Here is a 6000-nt window from a genome sequence, read left to right as displayed (position 1 = left end):
TGATATATGTGTGGTTTGTTAAAAACAAATCGATCTTCATCGTCATTTGTTTTTTTTTTTACTATGTAATATTTTTTCTACTTACATTTAATTAAAATGTTATTACATAAATATATTATTAAGAAATAATAATTAATAAAATTATTAAATATCATATAAGTTAAAAACATTAATAGTACATAAAAGTGTATAATATTGTCATTGACTCGATTGGCCTTAAGCAACTTTCAATGTTTTTTTTCATTGTAATTCTTATTTCGATTTGGGTGCGGTTTAAAATTTTAAATATGAGTATTTTCTCTAGACCTAAGTACAAAGTTAATAACAATTACATATTCATCATGATTATAAAATACAAATATTAATTGGAACTTATGTATGATAATGAGTTCTTAATTATAAAATAAGTTTCACATAACATATGTAAAAACAATCCTAAAAGGGCAATTCTCATAAATAGACCATTTTCAAGTTTTGGTCACAAAAACAGACCACAAGGAGGAAAATGACCAAAATGTTTCATTTAATAGGAAAAAGAACACTAATTGATATATAAAAAAATAAAAAAAATTAAAAAAAAATAATTTGTTTAATAGTTTTAGATTATATGTTTTCAAATTCGAACTTTAAAAAAAAATTGATTTTTTTTGAATTTTATTTTATTATTTTTTTTCAAATTTTCTTTTTGTAATTTGAAAATACTTTTTGAAACTATTTTTAATTTTTTTATTTTCAAATTTTTAATATTTATTTTTTATTTTATAAATTTTAAACCCTAAGGTTTGGATTAGTTAAACCTAGGGGTATAAGTGTATATTTACCTCTTTAATGAAATATTTTGATCATTTTGATTTTTAAAGTCTATATTTATGATATAATTTTTTTTGGTACTATCTTATAGTATTTCCCATCCTAAAACTATAAAATATTATTTTTATTTTTTTATTAAATTAATCATCAAACAAAACCTGTTGTAACGCAGGTGCTCAAGTATCTATAGCCAAAATAAATATGGTGCCTAGAGGAATTGCACACAAAAATATGGGCCTTTAGTCGGCCTAATATGAAAGGGCTAAGATTTTAACTATTGGGCTGTGTTGGAAGCAAAACCCTAAAAAGATGTTGTAGCGGCTACTCGGTAAGGAAAACCCTAATGCGCCTGTGTCGTATAAATATGGTTCTTCTTCTAAAATAAATTGAAACAGCATAGCTGCTTGCTTCTATATATTTTCTTTCTGCTTAGCTTTACAATGAACAGTAGGAGTTCTTTTCATTGTTTTCTCTGGGGTTATATTGATTTTGTTTTTTGGATTTGTGGCGGGTAGGAAGAAGGGATATGGTGATGAAACGAATAATTTCGTGGACTAGAGTTTCCGATCTTGGCTCTTCACCCAGTAGTTGACGATACATCCCTTGGCTGTCTGAGTATCCCTCTTCTTTACACTCCCGCCTCCACCACAATCATATTTGCTTTTTTGACATTCTTTTTAGATTAGCCGATGAGGATAAAAACAATTATCTTAGCGGATTTCAGTGAGGTTTTAAATCAATGATCTGAATTGTTACACACACTGAGGCTATTTTTATTTGATAAATAATTTGAATCGTTTCTCTGATTTATTGTTTTGATGCGATGATGATGAAACTGCACGGAGGTGCACGAAGGGCAGTGGACAAAACATAAACTGTTTTGCCGTGAGCTCTCTTAATTAAACGACTTCTCCTTCCACTGAGCATCAATTAGATATTTTCAATTTGTTCTTTATATTATGGTATATTTGAATGAAAGGAGGCGTCTTTTACCAATTCTGAAGGATAAAAACAGTTCCTTTAGGTATAATGGCATTGACGCAATATTGATTTGTGGTATATCCTGATCATTTGGCTTTTTCTATGTTTTTTGATCCTGGAAATGCCTCGCATATTATCTCTTGCACTTAAGTTGTATACATTGCCATTGGATGATTTCTAGCATACCTCCTCATTAAAGTGATGTCAACTTAGTTTGTAATTTCCTCACTTGTTGATGAGTAAGTAACACTAAAAGCTTTATGAATGAAACTCAAAGTTACTGATTTGAACCTGTGATCCGCATGACCTGATTCTTCGCTTTCAATGTCATGACCTAACATTGACTTTAAACCTTTTAAAAGTTACGGAACTTGTCAAATTTAAAATATGTTGATCTGAATAAAATAGTACTAGATCTAGTGCTGTAACCAAATTTGATAAAATTCACAACTGTTGGCAGGCATATTAGGCTAAACTGTAGTGATCTGTGAGATTGGTGAGCTTTGAGAACCACTCCGATGGGTAATTGATGACCAACAATTCACAAGAAAAGACTATGAATAAAGCTAATTAAGTTGATTAGAGGAACCCGCATAAATTCTTTCAGTGGTTACATGAGCTGGATGATTGATCTATGAACAGATTGAACAACAAAAAGATACTAAGTGACAACACAAAGCAATGATTGTGAAAAAAGACCCGTTTGGCTTGGTGGCTGGCTTGTTTAGCCTTTTTTATTTGGCTTTCTATTATTAGTTTGAGTAAGAGACAAACGGTAAAAAAAATTACCGAGGAATAGTTTGATTACAGAATTTAAAATTAACAAAGATTTGGTGTATGGTTTTAGTAGAAGTCTGTATGTACTAATTCCAAACCGTTTTCATGTTTAAATGTAAGAAAATAGCCGATTTCCTCAAACATTAGAGAAGCTATAAAACACGCATCCAACTTTTTTTCTTTTTTGAATAAGATGTTAAATTCGATTCAAAAGAAATACAGCATAGCTATTTTTTTTTTTTTGCTCAACATCAACTTTTCATTAACCAAACTGTTTAGTACAATCAAATTGTAACCACATTGCTTTAGCAGAGATTTTAACCACTTGTGATCTAATGGATGAAGATATAGTATCACCTAGGCTCACTCATTTGAAACCTACGTTACCTTATCAATCATCCGATCACTTAAACCACCATGAGAACAAACTCATTTTACCACAAGCGATCAAAATGAGTTGTCTCTTACACCACACTATTACAGGGACATAACTAAAACCTGAAACTAAGCTCTAAACGATGAATACAAATAAGACCGAAGCCAGCGATCACCGTTTGATTGGAATTAAGACATTGGATCATACCGGCTCAACACCGAGGCGCATGTTCCTCACTCAGGCCCGCTTTAGGTTGCAGTCAATATCCCAAGCCTTATTCAGCGGATGCAAAACCAGTGAATCGATTTTAATGGGTTTGTACCTTGCTTGGCAATTTCGTTTCATAACAAAATAGGCTCCCTGTGAGAACTCCTTCTGATAATCTTGAGTCTTTGTTCACCGATCAAGTAACGACACAAGCGGTATGTTGACCCAGAGTTCACCGCACTTCCCGCCACCTTGGGGAAGCCGCTATAACTCTCTGGAGCTGGGATCAAACCAGTAAGAACTAAATGCTCACAAGCGAGCTCCGATTACAACCTAACGGCTCACGATGATGATCTCAACTTCTCTCTGTGATACTAACAGAAGACTTAATGAATCAAGAGAGAAGAGCTGTGACCTTATACTTGATCACTTACACGCGCTTAACCGACGCAGCTCAAGATCATCACACGTGTCCTCAGATTAAATCTAGACTTACAAAGACTCTAACTCATTCCGAGTCTTACCAACACTTAGACTATAAACTCTAGCTAAGATAAACCTTCAATACCTTGAAGCCTCCAGATGATCTGATGGCTACACTTCATCCTTCAAATCTCCACCTTAGGCATAGATCAACTTCTATAACCTGCTCGTGCTCTTAACCAAGCACTCCTGAACCCTCGACCGGATTCAGACCCCACACGGGACGTAGTCTACTCTTTCCCAATACGAAGCATCTTCAATGCTTCTTTCACCTTATAAACTGGTAGGACTTTAGTAAATACATCAGCTGGATTGTTAGCCGTTGCAATCTTCAACACATGGACAACTCCTTTCTTAATAAGATCTCTCCCGTAGTGATACTTTGTAGCCACATGTTTCGATCTTTCATGAAACACTGCATTCTTGGAGAGAGCTATAGCGCTCTGAGAATCACAGAAGATGTCGACTGTTTCTTGACCAAAACCCAACTCCTCTGCAAGACCTTTTAGCCATACTCCTTCTCGTATCGCTTCAGACATTGAAATGTATTCAGCTTCTGTAGATGACAGCGCCACCACTTTCTGCAGTTGAGACCTCCAACTAATTGTATTCCCTCCAGCCGTAAACACAATCCCATTAACTGATCTTCTCTCATCTAAATCTCCTCCATAATCCGAATCACAGTAGCCCTTCAATACAAACTCTCCTTTATTCTTGAAACATAATCTCGTTTCAATGGTTCCTTGTATGTACCGTAGTACCCACTTCACAGCACTCCAATGTTCAGGTACTGGATTACTCATGAACCTGCTGATAAGGCCCACTGGATAAGCTAAGTCTGGACGAGTCCCTATCATCGCATACATAATGCTTCCGACTGCGCTCTGGTACGGGACTCCATTCATACTATCACCAATTTCTTCAATCTCTTTCTCTGATGGAGATTTTAGCTTGAAATGAGCTCCTAAGGGGGTCGCTACAGACTTGCACTGGTCCATCTTAAAGTTGTTCAGCACTTTCCTAAAATAACTCTCTTGTGAGACCCATAGACACCCTTTAGCTCTATCTCTCTCTATCTCCATGCCTAGAATCTTTTTCGCGTCTCCAAGGTCTTTCATTTCGAACTCACTACTGAGTAGTATCTTCAGTTTCTCGACTTCCATCTTATCTTGTGACGCTATTAGGATATCATCAACATACAACAGAAGATATACCCCATCCCCCTTCTCCACATTCTTGAAGTACACACAGTTATCATACTGGCTACTCTGAAAGTTATTCTTCTGCATGAGGTCGTCGAAACGCTTGTTCCACTGACGCGGGGACTGTTTCAAACCATATAATGATCTCTTCAACAAGCAAACTTTATCCGGTTGATCTTTATCGACAAATCCCTCCGGCTGTTCCATCACTATGTGTTCTTCAATGTTCCCGTGAAGAAAAGCTGTCTTCACGTCCATTTGTTGAAGTTCCATGTTGAAATGAGTCACAGCTGACAACATATATCTGATCGAAACATGCTTTACTACCGGCGCGAAGATCTCTTGGTAATCAATACCTTCCTTCTGCGAGTACCCCTTTGCAACTAATCTGGCCTTGTGTCTTGGATCTTCGACTCCTGCAATGTCCGGCTTTCTTTTGAACAACCATCTGCAACCTATAGCTTTCTGATCCTTTGGTCTATCCACTAGTATCCACGTCTTATTTTTCTTCAGAGATGTCATCTCTTCTACAGCCGCTTCTATCCATTTCTCACTGTCTGAGTCTTCTACTGCCTCCTTCATGTTGTTCGGTTCTGTACCTCCATCTTCCACCATCAAGCACATCAATACTTCAAATTCTGGTTCGTAACTCAAGAAGTCACACTCATATTCATCAAGTCTTGTAGGTGGATTAATCTGCCTTCTGACTCTATCTCGAGCTAGCTGATAGTTGGTGAGATCTATAGTTTCATCTTGTTGAACTTGTTCCATTGCTTCATCTCCTTGATGACCATTTTCTGTGGTAGTGGCTCCACCTTGAGAAGAACTTTCTGCTACTTCACGGTCTTCGTTCATCTCTATGTTGAGCCATTTCAACTCTTGAGCCCGTGACTCTGATGTGTCTTTGTCGTCACTCTTGAGGTCCTTATACATTTTATCCTCTCTGAAAACGACATTTCTGGTAATAGTGATCTTCATTTCATCTATTATCCACACCCTGAAACCTTTCACTCCCTCTGGGTATCCTGTGAACACTCCACGCTTAGCTCTTGGGTTAAGCTTTCCATCATCTGAGTGAATATACGCCAAGCATCCAAACCTTTTAATTTCTGTCAATGTAGGCATTACCGAAGTCCACAACTCCTCAGGTACTTTGAACTCAAG

At 36.4% G+C, this 6000-nt stretch overlaps 3 non-coding genes and 1 pseudogene across 3 annotated transcripts; all 4 read left to right on the top strand.

Moving 5' to 3' along the window:
* The first annotated feature begins 1330 nt into the window (after positions 1-1330).
* LOC125594273 lies at positions 1331-1433 on the top strand. Its single transcript, XR_007329799.1, has one exon. It is a non-coding gene; the product is annotated as a small nucleolar RNA Z157/R69/R10 (small nucleolar RNA).
* A 60-nt stretch (positions 1434-1493) lies between these two features.
* Positions 1494-1580, top strand: LOC125594274. The gene has a single exon (XR_007329800.1). It is a non-coding gene; the product is annotated as a small nucleolar RNA R11/Z151 (small nucleolar RNA).
* A 47-nt stretch (positions 1581-1627) lies between these two features.
* On the top strand, positions 1628-1738 carry LOC125594275 (annotated as a pseudogene).
* A 63-nt stretch (positions 1739-1801) lies between these two features.
* LOC125594276 lies at positions 1802-1927 on the top strand. The gene has a single exon (XR_007329801.1). It is a non-coding gene; the product is annotated as a small nucleolar RNA snoR80 (small nucleolar RNA).
* Positions 1928-6000: the final 4073 nt, after the last annotated feature.

Source organism: Brassica napus (genome assembly GCF_020379485.1).
Source record: "Brassica napus cultivar Da-Ae chromosome A5 unlocalized genomic scaffold, Da-Ae chrA05_Random_31, whole genome shotgun sequence".
Lineage (NCBI taxonomy): Eukaryota > Viridiplantae > Streptophyta > Magnoliopsida > Brassicales > Brassicaceae > Brassica > Brassica napus.
Note: the sequence above shows the minus strand (reverse complement) of the source record. Positions and strands in the feature narration are given on the sequence as shown.